Genomic DNA, 10,359 nt, shown 5'->3' on the forward strand with positions numbered 1-10,359 from the left:
AATGACCGTATATTTTTCAAAAATGAGAAAATGTCAAGTTAAAACATGCATATATAAAACACAAGTGATCGAAGGTGTATGCTTTCATCACATTATGCAGCAGTTTTCCTCGGAAGCAAGCATTTATAGTGATATATGCATTTTATGGTACAATGCAACTAACTCAGCAACATACAAATAATTTGTAACGTACCAAAAATTACAAAGAGATTTTTGTACTATAAATAGACCGACCAATTAAAACATTTATGTTAAAACCATTAAATAACATTTATTTGATTAAAAACCCTACGTTATCAAAGTTAAATTACAAAACCATGGAAACAGATATCTTTGATGCGTTTATACAATCCTGCTAAGCTCTTCTTACGAATAACCTGGAAAAACATTTAATCCACAACTGTAAACATAAAGTTTAGTGAGTTTTCTCAGTATACCACATAATCCACAATACATACAACGCATCCATACAAGCTCTCGGCTCTAACGTCGATCTGTCAAATCTACTATCCATAAGCATACATCATATATACAATTATGCATATCAACTACTGGCACATTGCAAGTGACTCTCATCCATTACTGCTATCAGCTCTCAGTCACCCTGCTATCATCGATCTCTCACCGGAACAAATCCATCGACCTCACGTCGGAATCATACTGTCGGTCTAATGCCGAAATCATACCATATCGGGGCCAATGCTAATACTGACAACCCCTTCATGAATACATAATTGCATATATTCGGGGGTCAGATAGACAGTTGAACAGGCGATCATGATCGAGAGCGAACAATCAAACAAGAACATCACATAAAGCATCAGACAAAGAGTTCTCGGGTTATCCACCTTAAGCTACATGCAACCCTAGGGTGTCCTCTCAACAATTCCAAATACCAATATTACCCTAACTGATCATGACACCTAACAATAACATACAATCAACATGAAAACCCTACCATTCTAGCATACCATCATACCAAGTATCATACTCTACATAAACAAAATACATAACAACGTCAGCCACACTGCAAGTGTCAGGGGCCAAATCCTGATCTTCCATACAAGACATAAAATCATAGGTAGTTAGAGATCAGAAAACCAGTCAAACAAATGATCCACCCGAAAGCAAACAATCAGACAAGAACATTACAATAAGGCTTTAGACCAAGAGTTCTCAGTCTATCCAACTTATCCACCTACAACCTTAACAAGCAAACAATATTGCCATTACTCTAACCACTCATGACACCTAAAGTGTCAAATACTGCACATGCATAACAAGTAGTGATCCGAGTTCACTAGCATCCTCGTACCCTCATAGCACTACTATTTTATCATACAAATGATATATACAATATCATATGCGACATAGTGAGAAAACTCACCTGAAGCGAGGAACTGAATAACAAAGCAACACACCCACTCCTTACATTGATAAATCCCGCGAACTTACGTCATCAACCGCCGTTACGACTTAATGTCAAACATAAAAATGTAATAGGACAACCATGTAACCATTCGATATATATATATATATATATATATATATATATATATATATATATATATATATATATATATATATATATATATATATATATATATACTAGCAGGATACCCGCGCGATGCAGCGACGGTAAAGAGGGACAGTGAATTGTTTCTTTTTGCCAACGATTTTCGGGTTATTGGTTTAGTTAGGGTTTGGCTTTAAGGTTTATGGCTAACGATTTTTGGTTTATGATTTTAGGATCTGAGTGTGATGTTTAAGATTTGAGGAGTAATTCACTCATTTGTAACTAATGAGTTACTTTTTATAATGCTGAATAAAAAGTTAGTATTATTTATCCAAATAATTTCTAAGTGGCAATTAATTTTTTTTGGTGGACATCGAATAGTTTCTTTCAATGAGTTGTTTCATTATGACGTCTACTTCATATCTACATGGAACTTCATTTTTACGGTTAAATTCAATTCGGTGAATAGTTTGGATTAAAAATAACATACATTTTTGCTGTGTTATAAATGAAATGTGTGGTTGTTTTGTGATTAAAAGTAAGATTATTGTCTATGTTTTAGTGTTTTGCATTTAGTCGTTTATAATTATCATTAAAATGAATGTGTGTACACAAAATAGTACTTTCTCAATCGTCAGAATTTGATGAAAATAACAAAAAAAAAAAAAAAAAGTCTAAACAATTTATTTGGAATTAAATCTTCACACCTCAAACAATGTTTTAATTATATTATTATAAGAAAGGTAAAGATTACAAATCATATTAAAATTTTAATTACAGTTTACATTTATAAAGATATGGTTAGCAATAAGATAGAAATTCTATATTTATTTATTTTTGTCTTTTATAAAAAAAATATAATAAATTGATTTACCAACGTATTTGCTTTCTAGTTTTCGTCATATTTAGTTATACAACTTTATAACCTAGGTCTTTCATTTAATCATCATATTATAACTATTTTACCTTTTTTTTTATTAGTTACATATAAAAGTAAATATACTGATTTTAATAAAAAGATAAAATTGCACAAATGGTCCCTATGGTTAGCTCAAAATTGTCAACAAAATTGTCAATTTTGTCCAAAAATGTTTGGACTAGCACCAGAGGTCCAAACTTTTCATTTTGTTGCGAATTTGGTCCGATGAACTTTTTTATAAAGACGATTTTGCTCCTGATTATTTAATATTTTAATTTTCTTTTATTACAACAATTAAATAGAATTAAAAATAAAAGAAAAAAGAAAATACTATCTCTCTCTCTTTCTCTCTCTCTCTCTCTCTCTCTTTCTCTCTCTCACATCTTCTTCTTCTTCCTCAAGAACACTGAAGAATATCTTCCGCCACCACCACCATTCGACCGTCATCCTCCACCACCATTGTTTGACCACCATCCGCCACAACCGCAATTTGCCACATCCATCTCCACCTAAATGAAATCAGATGAACACACACATAAAATTAGATTAGAGGAACACACACACATAAAAATGAAATCTGATGAGCAAACACAGATCAACACAAACATTCATCGATTTTTCAACAGATACAACACAAACACACACATACAGATTAAACACACACAAACTCGAACAAGACCAACGAGAGATTAAACACACATACACACACAAACATCACAACAGATCTGAATAGCTAGGGTTTCAAAAAACTAGAAGGACAACAGTCGAGTTCAGCGCCAAACCTTCATCGGTGTAAGATCTGAGAAGGGTTCGTAAAGAGGTGGTGGTCGCCACACCTCAGTCGATTAGGTTGAGTCCAGCGCCACCATTACTAGGGTTTTAGCTCGCCATCATTACAAACCCTACCTGTTACAGATTCGTTTCAGAGATGGTGGCGACAAGGAGAAACACGATGGTTGGATAGATATACACTGAGAACGGCGACGAGGCAGGAACAAGTCTAAACCCTAGTCGTTGCCGCCTTCGACCCCCTACTAGATCTTGATTCGTTATGGTTGTTAACGATAACCGGGTCGTAGAGTTCCATGCCAGGGCTTCTTTTAACAGGAGGAAGAGGAGGAGGAGATCGTCGTCTAAGGATGAGATCAGAGACTCATTACTCGATCTGATTTCTTCTTCTTGAATGTGTTCATTATAAAACCCTTCATCAGATCTGATTTCATGTATGTTTTCTTGAGCGTGCGTGTTTGGAGAATAAACTTAAAAAATATGGAGTGTTTGTGTATGTGTTCATGAATATGAATATGTGTTTCTGAGTTTCAATGTGTGTTCTTGAGTGTTTTGTATTTGCAGAGAGAGAGAGAGAGGGGTAATTTTTTTAAGAGAGAGAGGGGGGGTAGATTTTTATTAATTTTTTAATCATAAAAATATATAAATAAATAAATAAACTGAAAAAACAAAAAAGAAGGGTAAAATCGTCATTTCAAAAAAGTTTAAAGTAAATTGGAGCAAACTCACAATAAAATGAAAACTTTGGACCTGTGGTGCTAGTCCAAACCTTTTTGGACCAAAATGACAATTTTCAACAAACCACAGGGACCATTTGTGCAGTTTAGTCTAATAAAAAATCTATTTTATGAATAAAATTGGATTAACTGAATATTTTTTAATGAAGTTATAGTTTTTGTTTGACAAAATTGCAAAAATGGTCCCTGTGGTTTGCCGATTTCTTTGGGTAAGGTCCAAAAAAAATTATTAGCAAAAAAAATCCTTATTTAGTGGTTTATTTGTGATTTTGATCCCTATTTCGTTAACTTTAACATTTGACTGTTAATTTTTTTAAAATGACAATTTTACCCTTAGGGACCATTTCTGCAATTGTCTCTTTTTACCAAACTACAAGGACCATTTTTGCAATTTTATTTTTTATTTTATTGAATCATTATACATTAATTCTTCATTTTATTTTTATTAAATTTTAATACATTAACTCTTTTTTTTAATTTCATTTTTATTGGATTATTTTTAATTGATTATTATATATTACTTAATTTTATTTTTAATATATAATATTCATATATAAATAAAAATATTAAAATATTATATTATTGATTTCTTTTAATAATTCTTTTTTTATTTTTTGTTGGATTATTTTTTTAATTTCTTTTTTATTAGATTAAATTTACCATAAAAATAAATAAAAAGGCCATTCATTTTTTTATTGGATTATAAATTTAGTTTCAATGTGTAATATTAATTCTTTTTAATCTTATTGGTTCCACCACAAAGTCATTAAAATGCGTAAAAGCGTCGCACTCCATCGTTAAAAATCGTCATGACCACCGCCAATCGCATTCATCGAATTTCCGATGGAAAACTACCATCCTGTTCACATTTCGTCGGAATCCTCCGAATTTGCCACTAAGTCGGTAGTTTTTTGTTACAACCAATACTGTGTTAACCACCAGGAGGTCCTATCCAAACACCCCTGGTCAGTTCCTCCATTCATTGCTTTCTACCACCTTTCGATGTTATAAGGTTGTGTGTAACATCCATAAAATTTCAATAAAATTTAAACTTTTTCAAAACAACCATTTCTCTAAAAAGTGTTTACGAAACCATTATGTCCAAACATTATTCAAAATCAGAGTCATTTATAACTTAGTTTTCAAAACATTTTTATTATTAGAGTATCCCAGAAATCATAAGTCCCCAAAACACGAGGAGATGTACGATCACGCCTTCACCTTGCCATAATCTACTGAAGTACCTGAAACCATAAACCAAAACTGTAAGCACGAAGCTTAGTGAGTTCCCCTAAAGTACCCACATACAAACAATAACACATATACAAAACAACATACTATGGGTCCAATCAACCATCAGGTTGGAATACCTCAGGTCCTCAACTTCAAAAGACTAACTAAACTCAAGGAGATTATGGATCTATAGCTTTCCCTTCAAGCTAGGCACCACTAACTTCAAGCTCTTTTAAAAAAATGAGACCAAAGAAGCAACTTTTAAGCTCACACAATCAACTTGGGGTAAGGTGCATGAATTCTAGGGTTTCTGGAAATAGGAGGCGATTGGGGTGGCCATCAATGAGACTTAAGACCTTTAAATAGGGTGCAACACCCTAAAAATTAGGGTTTTCATATTCAACCACCAACTCGTCGGGTTTTTCTCTCCAACTCATCGAGTTGGTCCAGAAAGATACGTGGCCCAAAAACTTTCAACACATCGAGTTGATGCCATCAATTCGACGAGTTCCAAGGAAAATTTGCCTTTTTCATAAAAATTCTCATACATGGGAATCGAGATGTTACATTGTGCCTGGTTTGTGGAAGCCAACAAATGGAGGAACTGACTAGGTAGTATGATTTTGTGGCGTAAGCTGGTCAAAGGCAACAAATGGAGGAACTGTCAGTGGTGTTTGGGTTACACTTCTTGGTGGTTCAAATAGTGATGGTTCTAATGGAAAACGATCGTCTTTGTGGCAAATATAAAAGATTCTGACGGATTGTGAAGAGGTTGTCGCATGTAACTACTGGATAGCGGCATTGGGTGAAACATGTTTGTAGTGTTTCCGTCGGACCTCCGATGAAGGTGATTAGCGGTGGTCCCGATGATTTTCGACAGTGAAATGCGGTGCTTTTGCGTATTCCGAAGAGTTTATGATAGAACCAATAAATTAAAAAGAATTAATATTATACATTTAAATAAATTAACGATCCACTAAAATATCAGTTATTATATATAGAATATAATAAATTAAATGAAATAATCCAATAAAAAAATCTAATAATTTTTTTTAAATAATTCAATGATTTTTTTTAAAATAAAATAGTTAAAAGAAATTAGTAATATAATAATGTAATATTTATTAATATACAAATATTATATATTAAAAGTAAAATTAACTGATATATAATAATCAGATAAAATAATATATATATATATATATATATATATATATATAAAATAGTCAATAAAATAAAAAAGAAAGAAAAATTAATATAAATAATTCAATAGATTTAAAAACAAGAATCGTAGAAATAGTCCTTATAACTTGGTAAAAAGAGATAACTACAAAAATGGTCCCTAAAGGTAAAATTGTCATTTTAAAAAAGTTTAAAGTTAACGAATAGAGACCAAAACCACATTTAAACTACCAAATAAGGACATTTTTTGCTAATAAATTTTTTTTGGACCTTACTTACATAAATCATAAAACCTCAGGACCATTTTTGTAATTTTGTCCTTTTGTTTTTAGGTACATTAACCTAGATTATTTTTTGGGTTCGGCTAACGTGTCACATTATTGCTTTAACACGCCTGTTTACACTTTGGGCCTTTGGGGATTTTAAGGAAAAATCAATTATTACCACTAATTACCCCTAACAATCGAATATTACGTAGGCGGCCCCTATTCTATCTGACAACAAAATAATTCTCAAAGATATCAAACATTTCATAACCTTACTTAAAACGAACAGGACCACACTCTTATTTACATTTATATATTTAACTCTTTTTAGAATCTTTATAAATCAAACATTTTATAACCTTACTTAAGACGCACAGGACCACACTCTTATTTACGTTTATATATTTAACTCTTTTTAGAATCTTTAATAACATATGTAAAAGTAACCCTATTAAATTGACATTATCACTTCAAGTTACAACCTACAAATATTTCTTTCATTTTTAGATACAAATCAAAGTTTAAAATGTTTAGGTGTTGTTTGTTTTTTCGAAGTAAAAATTCAAAAAGTCTGTGGATCACCTCTACAGCAGAAAAGGTAGACCAAACGGCTGTAGTCTGTAATACGAAGCGTGTTTGTTTTTGTTAACATTTGCAGACTGTTGTAGACATTAAAAATTTAAAATAAACTAACTTAATAAACCGAAAATGGTTTTTAAACACAAAAAAATTTATAATTGTAGTCTTAAAACATTGAAAAAGATTTCATACAACCAAATTAGTCTTACAATAAATTTTTGCAATAAAGTTCATACAACCAAACTTTAATAATTCTCATTCGATATTTTGCATCAATTGCTCGACAATTTCATCCCGTAACTTGATCATATATTCACGGTTCGCTGCAGTATTATGTGTTGGAATCTCATCTTCATCATTATCAACAACTATATTTATTAATAAATGTAAAATTTATTTATAGATGGGATTAATTATTTTTTTCAAAATTACACAAGATAAATATGTTCAAAACTAAAACTAATAAAATATAATATGTTATATGTTTTTGTTACAATCTATTGTTCCATTTTATTTTTTATTTCATTATTAAAACAAAACGATAGACACTTATTTAAAAAGAAAATGAAAAATGAAATTATAAACACTTATTTAAAAAACAACATTAAAATGAATTAATTTAAGTAAATCAAATGGGAGAAAACAGTTAATAATATATACTAATATATAAGTAATGTAATATTAGTTGTATTTGAGGGTGTTATTGTTCTTGCAGATAACGAGTGTATTAGTGGGATGTAAATTTAATGTATTAAATGTTAAAAGGATGAAAATAGAATATAGTATATAAGTAAAAGACCATAAACGTAATATTAAATATACTTCATGAATAATGGGTGTGTTTAACAACACCCGTAGTTGTTCGATTTTTGGGAAAATAAAGCGACCGATTGTTTTTTGGGGTTGGATTTTTTAGGTTTATGTTTGAAGGGGTGAGAAGATGTACAACAAGTGCTTCCCCAAGAAGCACGCGGACAGAGGTTTTAAGTCCCGAAGACTTCCGAAAAACAAACTGATGCGGGACAAAAAATGTTGTGCGTGTGCTGCGCCGCGCAGCAATAAGAGTTTTTTTAAGAAAAACAAACAACACATTGATAATATATAAGGTTATTTGATATACTTACCACTACCATAAATATGATTGGGTGTCACGATATTGTTACCTCATCACCACACAAACCATGAGCAGATCGTATATAGGACTAGAGGGGCTGTCCCCCCCCCCCCCCCCCCCCCCCCTTTTTGTTTTTGCAGAAGTAGTAAATATATTTTAATTTTATATATATTAAGCCTAAAAATATAAAATTTTAACTATAGCCCATCTTGTTCACTGATTTTTATACAAATTATATTTCTGATCCACCCAAAGGAAAGATTGAAACTCCGCCACTGATACAAACATCACATGAGTCAAATCCGTGCTGGTTTCCACAATTGAGAACAAATACAAACACGTTGGTTTAGTTTATTGTTTAGTCTTTAATTTTGTCTAACAACAAGATAGTCTGCTTTTCTTATAGTCAAATTTGATTGTAAAAGATCATTCTAATTTCTGGATGAAACTCGGTAACAATATTAATAATAATTGAATTTATTAATTGCAACTTCTCAACGTTTAATTCTCGATATTAATCGTTAGTCGTTTGCTTATGTTAAAATGTATTAGATATTTAGTCATATATATTATTTATTCATTCGTTTGTTTGACATTATTAAAAAATTCACTATTAGTTCATAATACTAGTTATCAAAATTTTTAAATATCAAGTATGAATTCAATAGATGGTTAAAAGCAAAAGCTAGCAAATACTAGAAATGTAGCGAAAAAAATGGCTAGAAATGGAGATCGTCAAAAGCAAAAGTCAGGAAAGACTTCTCATTGGGCATGATCAAGTGTGGTTGGGAACATGGTGGAGAGCGAACACACAAAGTGGTGTGCGTACACTCGTGGTGCATGTCCACCAGGCTACAACAAACTTTTCATGGTATGCACACTAGACAATCTATTTTTCTTGTTTTCAAAATTACTTCATTTTTACAAAATGTATTTTTCTTTTTCATGTTTGAGTTTTATTTACAATTTTTTTCAATCATGATTTAACATATTGTTGATTTTATTAACTTACAAGACACACATAAAACTATGGATGTATATGGGACATGTTGGTTCGGTTATTGAACAAAACCGAACCATAACCATTACTACTGGTTAATAAGTTTTGGTATCCATTGGTTATCGTTAGTATTGGTTATGGTTAATGGTTTTTTCGGTTAATGCTATTGGTTAATGGTTTATAATGGTTAATCATAATGTTCAAAAATGATACAAAATGAAAGTATATTTGTATAAAAATAAAAAATAATACAAAAAATATTGGACCAACAATTTTTGTAAGTTTTTGAAATCTTATAATTATAAAATAAAACATATAACTTTTGTATTTGAATGCGACCTCCAAACAACTCTGCTAAACGCTTACAATGTGTAGTTAAGAATTACTAAATTAATCAATTGTCTTAGCATAATGTGTGATTGCTATTGCATGTGTCTTTGTGTGTGCAACCGTGGATGATTTAATTCCTCAATCATGTCTACCGATAAGTGAACATTAATGATTTTTTTTTTAATTTTAATTGCACTTGAATAAGTGGAACTATATTATTGTTATATATATATATATATATATATATATATATATACACACACACACACACACACACACTAGCCGTTTACCCGCACCAAGCAACGAGTGTGAATCGTTTTTCTAGAAATTAGTTTGTAGAGGCAATTCGACAAATAGTTTTATTTCGTGGATACTTTCTTTTTTTCAATTAATTTTCTTTCGAAAGCTTAAGACCTTTCTTTCGAAACCACATTATTATGCGGTGTGGTTTTGTGCGATGCGAGTGGTTTGAACAGTTCGATGAACACCCCTAGTTTTGCCCCTATTGTTAAATATTTTATTAATTTCGTTTGAGGATAAAATGCTCATATTTACAAATATAACATCTTAATAGATAGATTTATCTATCGAAGGACCAACCATGCATAAAAGTAAAACCACAAACACCATCTATTTCGTGATATTTACAAATTTTGTTGAAACCATTGAGACCATTTTTGATACTTACTCATGT

Source organism: Lactuca sativa, chromosome 3, assembly GCF_002870075.4.
Source record: "Lactuca sativa cultivar Salinas chromosome 3, Lsat_Salinas_v11, whole genome shotgun sequence".
NCBI classification, from domain to species: Eukaryota; Viridiplantae; Streptophyta; class Magnoliopsida; order Asterales; family Asteraceae; genus Lactuca; species Lactuca sativa.